Raw genomic sequence first — 14,231 nt, 5'->3', positions numbered from 1 at the left:
TGGGTGGCTCAGTCAGTTTAGCACCAGGTTTGGCTAAGGTCATGATCTCACAGTTCGTGGGTTCAAGCCCCACGTCAGGCTCTGTGCTGACAGCTCAGAGCCTGGAGCCTGTATCTCTTGTCCCTCCTCTGCTCGTACTCTGTCTCTCAAAAATAAATAAACATTAAAATTTTTTAAAAATAATAAGAATAAATAAATTTAATAAAGTCTTTGATTCATGTTACTCATTTTACTTGTATGAGAATCATGCACATGCACGTGACTTTTTAAAAATTACACTTAGCCGGACTATCAGGTAACAAATGTTTCCTCCAAGGAAACCAAAAAGGCAACATGGTCAAAAGAAGGAGGAGTGACATCTTTATCAGTAATAAAAAAATCTCCTTGGAAAAAAAAAAAAAAAAAAAAAAAAAAAAATCTCCTTGGAGAGAAATTAGGCCTGTTGAGGGGGCTGAAACAACCAAGGCATATGTTGATCAAAGCCCCTTCTGGGGCGCCTGGAGGGGCTCAATGGGTCAGTTAGGTGTTGGACCCTTGGTTTCCGCTCTGGTCATGATCTCACAGTTGGTGAGATGGAGCCCCACATGGAGCCCCACCTCTGACTCCACCCTGACAGCACAGAGCCTGCTTGGGATTCTCTCCTCCCTCTCTGTCTGCCCCTCCCCTGCTCCTGCACTCTCTCACTCGGTCTCAAAATAAATAAATAATATTTTTTTTAAAAAAAGAAGCCCCCCTCTTGAGGAGGTAATTCCAGAAAATTAAAAAGTGAGAAATATTTGTGAAATTCTGGGAAGAAAACTGAAGTAGGAGTTGACAATTGGCTGGGAAAGTAGAATAAAAGGCAATCAAATATATAACTGCTTGGAGTTTATTGTTTAAGAAACAGGTGATACTATGATATTAAGAATGAAGAGACATCAAGTCGTCCTTGGAATACAAACAGTTAAGGACTTAGAAAAAGATTATGGGGTCTGATCCAATGGGAACATGACCACCAGTGAACTAGACGGGAATTTCCCAAATTGTGTTTCAGATGATACAAATCTATCAGAGTGCTCTAAGACAAAAACAGTACTATATCCCACAAGGGGAGATTTATATGTTCCCTAGCACCTTGAAGATTCAGTGAAGTCCTTTGTTTAACCTACCACTCCCACATTTAATCACAGAAACATGAATCTAAATAATTTCCTAAGGAAATGCGAGTTTCTCAACATCACTTTGAGAAATGTGGCACCAGATTTATAAAGAAAGTGCATTTATTAAACAAGTTTTGTCAAGTGATAATAAAATTAAAGTAAGATATAAATTATGTGAGCTCTGACTTCACCCAAGTGTATTCCTGAAACATCCTGGTCTATGGTTTCATATAATTAGTTCATGAAAATTCCAGAAATCTGGCAGTTTTATAAGAATGGTTTTTTATAGTACCAGGCAATTCAAATATAGTAATAAAATTATCACAGTTTCCTTACCATTTCCATTAAGTCCAAAATGGTCTCAGCATTTTTCCATTCTTCCATTTCAAATCAAGTTCCAGTCTGTAAAAATCTCTAATATTCACACATTTATTCTCACTTAGTCTCATTTTCCACTAACTCATCTCACTCATACTTTTTTAAAACTCTACTCTCTCCTTCTCTTATGGATTCCAATAAAAACAGTTTTAGATATGGCTCATTACCCCTGTCTCCTACTCACAGCATAATACTTCTAGAGTGTTTATGTAACATGGCTGATTTCCAGGTTCTATGGCCTAATTTAGTAGAAGGTAAACTGGAAAAGATCAGAATTTACTAAGAATCAGGAGATACTGGCTATGTCTTCTCAAGTTCAACTGAACTTTACAGAGTTGAAAGCACTGGTCATTTACAAACACATCAGCTACCATTCTATGGGACAGGGGCTGCCTCTCTTGCAAACCTTGGTCCGCTCCAAGTAAGTGGATTAATTCAGTGTTTAGGCTGGAGCCAGATCACTTGGGTTCATGGCAATCTAATCTTAAACTTGATTTCCAGCTGTGCAAATGCCTTGACTCAAGTCATTTATTCCCTTGTGAATTAGTACGTAATCTGTAAAGACCAAATTAACTGTATCTGAAGATATTTGATTCTGTTAACTTAGTTTTAAAGATTTGTTTTACTAATACAGAATTTTTGTCACACTTTTGGAAAAAGTAAACTCCATAAGAGCAGAGGCTAACTTGTCCATTTCTGTATTGGTAGTACCTAAAAAAGTTCCTGGTATATATGGTAGGCAAACAGTAATTATTGGTGGGTAAAAGAATGGATGAATGGATGAATGGATGAATGGATGAATGGATGATGGTGTAAGTGGAGATCCAGAAGGTATGGCAAATGAGTTTACTTTGCCCAGTGATGCAAAATAAACCCATGTCCTTGTAACCAGTATCTTATATTTTAAATACCAATTCCTTATTCTTTTCATAAGATGTAACATGAGGATAACATCGATTTGTTTAATCTACAATGCTTTGATAGCAAAAATAAAGGTGTATGCCACTATCTTCCTCATTATTGTTATCACGAAGCAGTATGGTTTAATGGTTAAACACACAAATTCTGGATTCTGACAAATGGAAACAAATCTCTGTTCTGCCATGTACTACCTCTTTGAGCCCATGTTAAGTAACTTATCTGTGTTTCAGTTTCCTCATCTACAAAAACATAAACATAAAAATATGTATCTCATAACCTCACAGGTTAACACATGTAAAGAACTTACAATAGTACCTGCCTGTAGGAAGCACTATATAAGTCTCTACTGTTTTTAGTAATAGCACTGTGCACTCCTATCTCAGAATCAGAAAAACGCAGAACAGCCGTTAGAAATGGGAAAGGCTGCCTTTCATTTTGATTTTTTTTTTTTTAACATAAGCTTCACACCCAGTGTGGAGCCCAATGTGGGGCTTGATCTCAAGACCATGAGATCAAGCCCTGAGCTGAGATCATCAAAAGTCAGACACTTAACCAACTGAGCCACCCAGGTGCCTCTCATTTTGATCTTTAGGTACCAAAAGACAGAGAGTCTCTGTTAGAGTAAAAAAAAAAAAAAATCAGAGCATCTTTAGTATCTGCCCTGTTAGCCTTCGTTCTTTTGTGGAAGCACACCAAGTCCTACCTTAGGGCCTTTGCACTACCTATACTCTCTACTTAGAATTGTCTTCCACTCATCTTTACAGAAAGGAACTATTCTGATTCTGATCTCAGCTAAAATTTAGCCTCCTCAGAAGTCCTTCTATGACCAATGTTTCTAAAGTAGAGGCTTATTACTATAGCCCTACTTAATTCTCTGAATAGTACTTACAACTAACTAAAATTTTCTTATTTATTTACATATTTATTTTTATTTTATTTTCTGGCTCCTCCTTCTGGACTATAAGTTTTATTTATTTTTTATTTTGTTAAGTTTATTTATTTATTTTGAGAGAGAGAGAGATTGGGGGACACGCAAAAAAAGGGGGGAGAGAGACAATCCCAAGAAGCCTCCACACTGTCAGCACAGAGTCCAATACAGGGCTTGAGATCCCGAACCATGAGATCATAACCTGAGCCTAAATCAAGAGTCAGACACTTAACTGACTAAGCCACCCAGGCACCCCTAGAATGTAAGTTTTATAAGATCAAGAACCTTGCCTGTCTACTGCTGTCTAGTTCACCATTTTATCCCAGTAATAGTACCTGATACATAAAAGGTAAACAAATATACACTGAATGAATGCATTAGTAACTGAATCAACCTTGAGTTCTTTGAAATGACTCATGGCTAAAGTCATGGGTAACTTTTATTCCAGTTGTCTCATCTCTCGAAACAGCATTTTTAAGGAGGAAATTGCTGTTTAACTAGCTACAATCAGAATTGATTTTACATGGTTCATAGAACATTTGTGGAAGGGACACAGAATTAACTCAGTAGACAAATAAATGTACACATAACTATGAGATGTAAATCCTATTTTCCCATGACATTTGGAAACCTAACCAGTCTCCCATGTCATATTTGCAAGCTAACACATAATAACAGAAAGCCAAGATACCAAACATGATAATGTTTAAAAAATACAGAACCAGAAACATAAACTATTTCAGGCTGTCAACCTACAGTTGCTAGATCTGTCATCTGTGTAAATATAAAACGTTAAAACATGCAAACCTCTCTTCTATAGCTAGTTCTGTGTTATAAAGGAATCCATTAGATGTTTTATTAAATACAGTTTATAAAAACAAAATCAGATTAAACTTAAAATAAAGCCTTTGATTACTCCCAAAGTCCTAGTTTCTTTTGCCAGGCAGAGAAAGGTGAATAGAAAAATAACTCACACTCTAATTTTTAAACTGTTTCTAAGTCATACATAAAAATTAATACATATTTAGCCCAACCCCAAAATCATCTATATTACTAATTAAAGATATAACTTTTTTTAAGAGGCAGGGGGAAGGAGCAGAGGGAGAGAGAGAGAGAGAGAATCATAAGGCAGGCTCCATGCCCAGTGTAAAGTCCCACACAGCACTCTTTCCCCCAACCCCCGGATCATGACCTGAGCCAAAATCAAGAGTCAGACGCTCAACTCACTGAGCCACCCAGGCACCCCAAGATATAATTTTTATCAACTGGTTTATAATTTGACCTTCTCTCTCCACCCTCTAAAAAGTATTAAAGGTATATTAATTATAGTAAGAGCTGAACATTCCACAAAAAAAGAGAGAGAGAAATAAAAAAGGACAAAAGAAAATTTATATTTTAAAAAATCTTGCTTAAAGTGAATAATGCTATAGTAATTGCATAGAACTTAGTTCTGATCATCCTAAAAACCAGGACAAAAAAAGGAAGTACACCACATAGCTCTCACCGATAGACAGAAGTACACTAGTTTATTGGGAAAAACAAACTTTTATTCAGATCCTTAGTGCTAAGAGAAATACTCCTAGGGGATTTTGTAAGAGGCCATTGAACTGTTTTAAAAATATCATATGGAGGTTTTTCAAATGTTACATGTTTTCATATCAGCCATCTATATAAGAAAATAAGCCAAAGCATGGTTCTGTAAATGTAGTTATAATGGGCGCAGGGAAATACAGACAGGTGGTGCAGTGCAAGTATTGAATTTTCTATTTTCTTTAGCACATGGTGCACGTGAAAAAGACACAAAACATTCAACAAAACATCCTATTCCTAGAGAATTACAACTAGGGAGTTGTTCGATGTGATTTCTGAGTTGACTCTGAAAATTTGTAGTTAAATGTCCTTTACATTATATATTAGAAAATGTTAAGTGCCCCACTGTTGAAGAACATTGTCTAATGAAAGGACATGTTGATGGGATGTAAAATGACATAAATGTTCTGTTATTTAGGCAATATGTATCAGGAGGCTTAAACAAAAGGATAAATTTTGACTTGGCAATTCTACTTCTAGGACTGTATCCTTAGGATATAATTAAGAAAGTGGGCAAAGGTTTACTTACAAGGATATATACATCATCAAATTCCTTAGAGTGGTCAAGTACTAGGAACAATCTAAACACCCAAACAATACAAGAGTGGCAAAATTCATTATATGGAAAACTATTTATGCATTAAAAATTCCTTGACAGAAAAAGTATTATCCTGGAAATATGCTCAAATACAGGTTAGTGTTTCAATCCCTATCAAAATAACACCAGCATGCTTCACAGAGCTAGAACAAATAATCCTAACATTTGTATGGAACCAGAAAACACCCCGAAGAGCCAAAGCGGTCTTGAAAAAGAAAACTAAAGCAGGAGGCATCACAATCCCAGACTTCAAGCTATACTACAAAGCTGTAATCATCAAGACAGTATGGTGCTGGCACAAGAACAGACACTCAGATCAATGGAACAGAATAGAGAACCCAGAAATAGACCCACAAATGTATGGCCAACTAATCTTTGACAAAGCAGGAAAGAATATCCAATGGAATAAAGACCGTCTCCTTAGCAAGTGGTTCTGGAAAAACTAGATAGCGACATGCAGAAGAATGAACCTGGACCACTTTCTTACACCATACACAAAGATAAACTCAAAATGGATGAAAGGCCTAAATGTAAGACAGGAAGCCATCAAAATCCTTGAGGAGAAAGCAGGCACAAACCTCTTTGACCTTGGCTGCAGCAACTTCTTATTCAACATGTCTCTGGAGGCAAGGGAAACAAATGCAAAAATGAACTACTGGGACTTCATCAAAATAAAAAGCTTCTGCACAGCAAAGGAAACAATCAGCAAAACTAAAAGGCAACTGACAGAATGGGAGAAGATATTTGCAAACAACATATCACATAAAGGGTTAGTATCCAAAATCTATTAAAGAATTTATGAAACTCAACACCCAAAAAACAAATAATCCAGTGAAGAAATGGGCAAAAGACATGAATAGTCACTTCACCAAAGAAGACATCCAGACGACCAACTGACACATGAAAAAAATGCTCAACATCACTCATCATCAGGGAAATACACATCAAAATCACAATGTGATACCACCTCACCCCTGTCAGAATGGCTAACATTAACAACTCAGGCAACAACAGATGTTGGCGAGGATGCAGAGAAAGAGGATCTCTTTTGCACTGCTGGCAGGAATGCAAACTGGTGCAGCCACTCTGGAAAACACTATGGAGGTTCCTCAAAAAATTAAAAATAGAACTACCTTACAACCCAGCAATTGCACTACTAGGTATTTATCCAAGGGATACAGGTATGCTGTTTCGAAGGGACACATGAACCACATGTTTATAGCAGCACTATCGACAATAGCCAAAGTATGGAAAGAGCCCAAAGGTCCATTGATGGATGAATGGATAAAGAAGATGTGGTATGTGTGTTATATATATATATATATATATATATATATATATATATATATATATATATATATATATACATACACACACACACACACACACACAATGGAGTATTTCTCGGCAATCAAAAAGAATGAAATCTTGCCATTTGCAACTATGTGGATGGAACTAGAGGGTATTATGCCAAGCAGAATTAGTCAGTCATATATCATATGATATATGACATAAGACATATATCATATGACTTCACTCATATGAGGACTTTAAAACACAGAACAGATGAACGTAAGGGAAGGGAAGCAAAAATAATATAAAAACAGGGAGGGGGACAAAACATAAGAGACTTAAATATGGAGAACAAACAGGGTTACTGGAGGGGTTGTGGGAGGGGGGATGGGCTAAATGGGTAAGGGGCATTAAGGAATCTACCCCTGAAATCATTGTTGCACTATATAACTAATTTGGATGTAAATTTAAAAAAAATTTTTTTTTAATGTATAAAAAAATTTTTTTAAAAAGTGGAAAAAGGAATACAAACTTAGGAATACTCAGCTTTCTCAAAAACCAAGTAAATACAAATTTTTTCATCAGATTAGCAAGAGAATGATCTTCTGCAGAATTGGTGGTGCTCATTAGAAATGGACACACTCCTATATTGTTGGTGGAAGTCTAATTAGAACAATGTTTTGGGAAACCAATATGGAATGTCTACCAAAGTTTTAACATCAAGTTGTATAGATTGAATATCAACAGCTTTTTGCATGCCAATCACTCCTCAATAACAGGGTTAAAATTTAAAATATATATATACGTTAGTGTCAGGAAAGTGGTAAAGAAATAACTTCTTTCACATTGTAGAGGGTGCATAAATTTGGCAAAGCCCTATGGGAGAGATATTAGGTAGATTTAACAAAATTGTAAATGTGCACCCCCATGGAGCAGCAATTCTATTTATGGGAAATATGCCCTGTAGGAACCCTTACCGTGTGCATGCAGACATATGTATGCACATGTTCATTGCTATGTTGTAATGAACAAAATCGTAAATGACCTAACTATTCATAATAGATGTGGTGGTTTTTCCCACAAAGTCTCTGACACTTCTCCCTTCAAAAGATGGGGTCTATGTCCCCTCTCCTGATGTGACTACCATGACCAACTGAGTGCAACAAAAGTGACACTAGGCCAAAAAAGGCCATGCAGCTTCTGCCTGGTGCTCTGGGGGCATTCACCTTTAGGACTGTCAGCCTCCATGAAAAATGTCTAACTGTACTCAAGCTGCCATACTGTGAGGAAGCTCAGACCACATGGAGAGGTAAGTGCTCTGGACAAGATCCAGCAGCAACCACAGACATGTGAGTGAAAATACCTACCAGTGATTCCATTCCCTGGTTGTTGAGTCTGTCTGGTTGTTGGGTGACCCCAGCTGAGGCCACAGACATCATGTATCAGAGATAAATCATCTCCACTGTACTCTGTCTGAACTCCTAATCCACAGGGTGAGCACAACAAAATGGTATTTCATATGACTAGGTTTTAGGGTAGTTTTTATGCAGCATAGCTCCCCAGAATGATAAGGCATTGGTTAAATAAAATATGGTACATCATTGAAGGAAACACTTGACAGCTATTAAAAAGTAAACGATGGCGTAGTTTTAGAAACAATACATAATATAACCCAACTTGGTTTTGTGTTTTTTTGTGAGGCAGCCTGATCAGGGACGGGCTGACAGAATGGGCAGTAATAGAATCCGCTTAAAGCAGAACAAAGGAGATAGGAATTTATTTGAATATACTGTAAGGGAGCAGCTGTCAGGAGAGCAAAGGAGAGACTGTCTGCCACAAGGCAGTGAGTGGTACGGAACTATAGTGAAGGGGGAAGGTGCAGAATTTTCCCTTTTTTGGTATCTATGTCTGGGTGTAAGTAACACATTGGTCACATTGGTCAGCTAGAGCTTATGGGTATTTAGAGGTGGGTCCTAATGGGCCCGCTTGTATTCAGTCAAGGGGGTCACTGGGGTCTCTTCTACCTTACTCAGGCTTCCATTGCTGAAGTTGGTTGCCTAAAAGCGGCCCCTACATTTTAAAAATTTTGTTCCAACTTTATTGAAGTATAATTGACAATTACTGCCCAGTTCATAAAACAGAGAAATAGAGATAAATACTGCATATGAATTTTATGAACTGTCTAGAAAGCAATTTGGCAGTACATTTATTTCAAGAGCAGTAGAAATGTCCAAAACCACTGACCCAATAATTCCTTTTGTAAGAATATATTTTGCATTTTAAAACCTTAACTGTAAATCTAAGAATTGTTCTTTAAAAAAGTCAACTAAAAAAAATTCCCATCTGAATGAAAGAATCAAGTAAAAAAAGAAAGAACACAAACATTCAAAACTAACAAGGAAAAAAAGTGTGATAAACACAGGAGTGGAGATTTAAATTTTTCAATGTCAAAAAATATAAAATTGGATAAAAGAGATTGCTTTTTTTGAAAATACAAATTATCAAAATTATCCTTTTTAAAAACAGACATTTAAAATCTAAGTAATCATGTTAGAAGGTAAAAAATATTTCACTGCGGCTTCCAAAAAATTGTCAGGCACAAAAAATTATGCATGCAAGCGGTTTCAAAACTTGAATGAACAGAAGACCTATCAGAGAAATTAAACCAAATTCTCTCTTAACCAGTCGGATTATTGGTGATTTAATTTTCTTTTTCCACTATTCCATATTTTCTAAGCGTTCTATTCTCAAATAAATTTTTATATGATTAATATAATATTATATGTAATATTACAACTAAAATGCATTAAAAACTTGGTTGAATCTAACTGAAATCATGAAACTGGCAATATGTAATTTTTTACGAAGCTTTGAAATCAGTGAAAGGCAGGGTCAAGGTGGTACTCATTTGGCTGGGGACGTTGAGCTCTTTAGAAAGAGATAAGAACAGAAGTGCAGCCTGTTTCCCAGGCCAAAGCTCCCGAAAAAGCAAAGTAGGCCTCCTCCTCCGAAGGACAGGCCTGTGTTGCAGTCTGCTATCAGCGCAGGGCTGTAGGGGTGCAAGTCTGGTGCTCTTCCCTCCAGAGCCAGCCCATCAAAGAGCTTCCCCTGGTTTCTCACTGCAAAACCTGGGGCACCAGACTGTGTGAAAGCTCCCGTCTGGGAGATACTGAGGCTGTGGAGCGCAGCAGAGGGAGAGCCGGAAGGCGCCCACCAAGGAAAGAAAAAAGGTCTAGGGGAAAAAAAGGAAAATGGCGCCTGCCACCAGTGCTATCGCTAGGAGTATCCCAACAGGCCCCTGCCCCTCTGGGGATCCTTTAAAATTAGCAATTGAATCTCTTTCACCTAAAATCTGGGTATTTTTCAAAGAGCTGCATCTGCTCTAGACCCTAGGGCAGCTGAGTCTGCGGGAGCCCTTTAAGGGCCGCTCCTTGGTTCCCTTCTGGTCTCATGGACTCGGGCCTTGTTTGTTTTCAAAGCCAGATGTTTTGTGGGTTCCTTTCTCGGATGCAGGTCTTAAAAGCTGGGGGTGCCTGATGTGGGATACAAACTCATCATTCCTCACAGAGAAACTTCAAGTTTGTGGGATTCCTTCTAATTGTGAGTCACGGTGGGAGGGAAGTTAAAGGTGAACTTTTATCCCAGCCTCTCGTACCTGCTCCGATGTTTTCATTTGCCCAAGTGAAGGAGTTTCTCAGCTTGCTTTCAGGCCTTTTTCAGAGGAAATTGTTCCATATGTAATTGCAGATTCTCTGTGTCCAGGGGAGGAAATAAGTTCAGGGTCTTCCTGGGTCGCCATCTTGAGCTGCCTCCCAGGACTTAACTACATAATAGGAAATTTGTAGCTTTAATCCACTTGAGCTTTTGCCCATTTGCCCACCCCCATTTGCCTAACTCTGACAACCTCCAATATGTTCTCTATACCTATGAGCTTGGAGTTATTATTATCAATTTTTAGGATTCTACATTTAAGAGAGATCACATACATGTAGGTGAGACAGTTTTTGCCTTTCTCTGACTTACTTCACTTATTATTTTTTAAGTTTTTTAATGTTTATTTAATTTTGAGAGAGAGACAGAGCAGGAGTTGCAGAGGGGCAGAGAAAGAGAAGGAGACACAGAATCTGAAGCAGTCTCCAGACTCTAAGCTGTCAGCACAGAGCCTGATGTGGGGCTTAAACCCACAAACTCTAAGATCTGAGCCCATCAGAGGCTTAACCAACTGAGCCACCCAGGCACCCCCTTACCTCACTTATAAAACCCTCGTTCCATCCATTTTGTCACAAATGGCAAGATTTCTTTCTTTTTATGGCTGATTAATATTCTATTGTGTGTGTGTGTGTGTGTGTATATATATATATATATATATACACACACACCACATTTTCTTTATCCATTCATCCATCTATAGATACTTGGATTGTTTCCATGTCTTAGATATTATAAGTAACATCAAAACGAACGTTGGGGGAGGGGGTGCAGATATCTCTTCAAGTTAGTATGTTTCCTTTGGATAAATACCCAGAAATGGAATTGCTGGATCATATGGTAGTTTTATTTTTAATATTTTTAAGAAACTCCATCCTGTTTTCATAGTGGCTGCCCCAATTTACATTCCCACTAACAGTGCATGAGTGTTCTCTTTTCTCCACCTTCTCACTAACACTTGTCATTTCTTGTCTTTTGAGTCTAGCCATTCTAACAGGTTTGAGGTGGTATCTAACGGTTTTGATTTACATTTCCCTGATGATTAGTGATGTTGAGCACCTTTTCATGGATCTGTTCACCATCTGATGTCACTCTTGATCTTTTTGAGACAAGTAAGGAGTTGCAGATACCATGAATGTGTGGTGGAAAAGAAATACAAGCTTTAGGATTTAAGAAATTAAAAAAAAAAAATGACATTGGGAAATAAAATGGAAAACAGTCTGCGAGATTTGGACATTTGTCAATACGAGTGTGGGAGTTAGATAATCTTCACTAAGGTTCATCTGTACTCATTCTACTGAACTCTGCAGTTAGAATTAAGGTCATAATGTTGGGATGAGACACTGACATAGGGCTACACATTTGCAGTACTGGGTTGAGTTCTCATGGTTCAAAATCTGGTCTTCAGCGATACATATTTAGAAACTCAATTTTATAAGGTGAGTATCACATTCAAAGGTGAACAGTCTCTTCGAGAATGAGTCACCCCAATTAGATTCTCCAGAGACTAATGCATTATTAACCCAAATTCTTATTTATTAAATAATAATGAGGGCTATTCTTTTCTAAAATCTCATTAGATGAGGACAGAATCAGAATAAAAGGAGTTTTGAAAAATGTTTACCTAGGCCAGAGTTTCTCAAATGGGGGCAAATTTCCCACCCTCCCCCCCCCCCACCCCCACCAAACTAGTGGACATTTGGCAAGATCTAGGGACATTGTGGTCATCACAGCTTGGATGCACAGGAAGCAAAAGAAAGTTCATCTGGTTATATTAGCCTCAGAGTAAAATTCAAGCTTGGAGGTAAGGGGAGGTCTGGGAGTCCTCTTGTTATTTGGTAGACAAAGGGCAGGGTGCTACTAAGCATCCCACAATGCCCAGGATAGTTTCCCACAGCCAAAAATTATCTGGTCCTAAATGTCAATGGTGCCAACGTTGAGAAACACTGATCAAGTCTGTGGAAAAGCCGTAAGAACTCTTCTCAAGTAGCACAGTGCTGACGTCCAACAGATTATACTATTCTTCATGTATGTGTGGTGCCTTTTCTGTCTCCTTTCCCAAAGACCTTAAGCAGAGTTGAGCTTTTTCTCTCTTTCATGATCTTTGTTGCCTCCCTAAGATTACACCCTATTTATTTTAGTTCAGACAGACTCCTTAAATCTTCTCAGCCACATATTTACAGATCATTTTGGGTCTACTTCTTTTGTTTTTGTTTTGTTTTGTTTTTTTAATTTTTTTTAACGTTTATTTATTTTTGAGACAGAGAGAGGACAGAGTATGAATGGGGGAGGGTCAGAGAGAGGGAGACACAGAATCGGAAGCAGGCTCCAGGCTCTGAGCTGTCAGCACAGAGCCGGACGCGGGGCTCGAACTCACGGACCTCGAGATCATGACCTGAGCTGAAGTCGGCTGCTTAACCGACTGAGCCACCCAGGCGCCCCTGGGTCTACTTCTTTAAGTAGTTAATATTCAGCCATTTTTATTACTAGTTTTGTTATGAGAAATATCAACCTTAATTTATTATTTCAGCCTACTTTGCTTCCATGCATGTATATGAGTACATAATATTTTAAAGCAGAAACAGAAATTTACTGGATCACTTATTATTTATGTGGAGTAAAGGAAATTTTAGTTCTGGTTATTATCACATTGTATTAACACCAGAACCCTTGCATAAACGACTCCATGCTCGTTAGGTTAGTTTGCACCCCACAGCAATTAATTTATTAAATAAACACCCTTTAACTTTCTTCAAATATTTCCTATCACTTTGAAATAACTTGCAAACCCAGGTGTTCTGTTTTGTTGTGAAGCTCAGTTTAGAGAAAATTCCCTTTTCTGTGATTTATATTTAAAAAGAATAGAGGGGCCCCTGGATGGCTCAGTTGGTTAAGCAGCCAACTTTGGCCCAAGTCATGATCTCACAGTCCATTAAGGGCTCTGTGTTGATTGTTTGGAATTCTCTCTCTCTTTTTTCTCTGCCCTTCCCTCACTCACGGTTTCTCTCCCTCTCCCTCTCTCTCAAAATAAGTAAATAAACTTAAATAAAAACAATAGAAAGTAAAAAGAAATTTCACTTCACTTCAACTTCACTTTCCCAGAATAAAAGCTTTATTTTGATTAAACATTTTCAGACTGAGTCTCAATTGATCTGCAGGTGCACAGGTTTAGTCCACAGGTCATTATGACAAAATGGGCTTGGGCCACAGGACAGATTCTGGCATCCATGTCAGCTCCCACAGAGGTCATGTCACCCACAGTCCTTTCAGCAGGATTAGCCACAATAATTTGCAGGGTTCAGTGTCATACGAAAATATGGGAACCCCTCTTTAAAATCGTTTTAACCATGTGGCGCAGAAAATAATTACATCAAGCAGAGAATTGTACCAAGTGAAGGGTCCTTCTGAGATAGGGACCCTGTTCTACTGCACGGTTTGCACACCCATGAAATTAGTCCTGACTTTCAGATTGTATCATTTACACTGTCTAGCTGTTTGGGTTTTTTTAAAAAAAAAAAAAAAAGCTTTCTGTGATCAGATTTAATTTTTCGCAAAAGGCAACAAACTACACTAACAATCAGTTCAATTGAATCATATCAAAATATCAAAGGAAGATTTGCTGTAAATTATCAATCAGCAACTATTAATTCGAGTAAGTTATATTCAAAGAAGGGAG

At 37.8% G+C, this 14,231-nt stretch overlaps 1 long non-coding RNA gene across 1 annotated transcript in view; it reads right to left on the bottom strand.

Moving 5' to 3' along the window:
- Window positions 1-14,231, bottom strand: part of LOC109265943 (uncharacterized) — a 33,938-nt gene that overhangs the window by 18,877 nt on the left and 830 nt on the right. The window contains exon 2 of the long non-coding RNA XR_002079430.2: window positions 10,503-10,670. This is a non-coding gene — a long non-coding RNA (uncharacterized LOC109265943). The remainder of the gene's footprint in view (window positions 1-10,502; window positions 10,671-14,231) is intronic.

Source organism: Panthera pardus, unplaced genomic scaffold (assembly GCF_024362965.1).
Source record: "Panthera pardus isolate Hobbes unplaced genomic scaffold, ASM2436296v1 HiC_scaffold_1, whole genome shotgun sequence".
NCBI lineage: Eukaryota > Metazoa > Chordata > Mammalia > Carnivora > Felidae > Panthera > Panthera pardus.
The sequence above is the reverse complement of the archived record's forward strand: the minus strand, read 5'-3'. Positions and strand labels throughout refer to the sequence as shown.